Raw genomic sequence first — 1,461 nt, 5'->3', positions numbered from 1 at the left:
GGGGGAGCTCAGAGCAGGGGGGGGAAAACACCGTTCCCAGGGTGGGAGAACCAGCCTGGCAGGAAAGCTGTGAGGAGGAGGAGGAGCTGTGATGCCTCGGGAAGGGGAGAGAGGGACTGGAGAGGGTTGAGGGATCCAGCAGGATCCGGGTCCCCAGCACCCTCGGAGCACGCAGAGCCTGCATGCCAACCCTGGCTTCTCCCGCCGACTGCCTGGGGAGGAATCTGGGGGGGCCTCCAGGGCCCCCAACAGCACAAGGGGAGCGGTGAAATCCCGATCCCAATCCCAGCCCAGGCCGTGGGTTGTCACTTAGAGCCTTAGACAGCTGTAGGTCCCTGTCCCGTAACCGCGCTTGGGTTTTCTGGGGCTTCAGCCCCCCCCTTTTTTTTTCCTCCCCTTTAGGGTCTAGAAGTGCTTGTGTTGAGTAAAAAAAACAAACAAAAAGGGAGAAGCCCAAACGTTCAAAGCTGCTCAATGTTCTCTTTGCCATAAAGATTCCGTGTAACCGTGTGATCACATTATAGGATTCTCTTCTGTCCCAAGGTGTTGGTCTGACTTCCTTTGTTTTCAGGAGGGGGGTGGGGGTAGTGCCTTGATCACTGTCGGTCTCCGCAGGGAGACCATCCTAGAAGCTGTATTTCCATATAGCACAGCTGGGAGTGTTCGGACTTTACCAGCAACAGAGACAAACAAACAAACAAACAAACAAAACAAAACAAAAAAAAAATGCTTAAAAAAAGAAAAAAAAAATGGCTTTTCCGAGCCAGTCCTGTGCACGGGATCCAGGGGAGAGGGAGGACTCGGGTGGTCACTCAAGGGAAGGACACCTGGAGAGGCAGGAGGGAGGCCTGGAGCAGCTGCCTGCTGGGCCACGTGTGTCCAAGGGCACTTTCTCCAGGTTTTTGGGAGAAGCAGTTGGATCTGGGAGTGCACTGAGGGGTGGTTGGGACCCGCCGAGGCCCCGGTGGGCTCGTCCATCCCCGATTCCCGGGATCCTGACGCGCGAGACGAAGCACAAAGTGGTGGAGCTGTGGGTGTGGGGAGGTTGGAAGGGAGGCCCTGTGCGTATGTTTTAAATTATTTTTCCTCTTAGAAAACTTTTTTCTTTGAATGATCTGTGAACCTGTCAGGGAAAGAAGAGAGATTGTGTGAGCACAGGACAAAAATAAAAACGGCTTATTCACTGTACCACCCTCGGCTCCAGGGGTTTTTATTGGATATTTGGATGATTAAACATGGCAGGGAAACCAAGCAGAGACCTTCTTCCCCCCCACCACAGTAGCTCCTGGCTCGGGGCTGGGAGCAGCTCCAGTTCCAGCAGTGGGTTGGGAGGAGGGAGTCGCTGTTGTCCTGCAGGGGATGGATGGAAAGAGAAGGAAAAGGAAAAGCTCCTCCTCTGCCTCAGCTGCTTCCCTTCCTTCCTTCCTTCCTTCACAGCAGGGTCTTCCCAGAGAAATCCAA

Source organism: Lepidothrix coronata, unplaced genomic scaffold (assembly GCF_001604755.1).
Source record: "Lepidothrix coronata isolate B3197 unplaced genomic scaffold, Lepidothrix_coronata-1.0 Scaffold449, whole genome shotgun sequence".
Taxonomy (NCBI): Eukaryota; Metazoa; Chordata; class Aves; order Passeriformes; family Pipridae; genus Lepidothrix; species Lepidothrix coronata.
Note: the sequence above shows the minus strand (reverse complement) of the source record.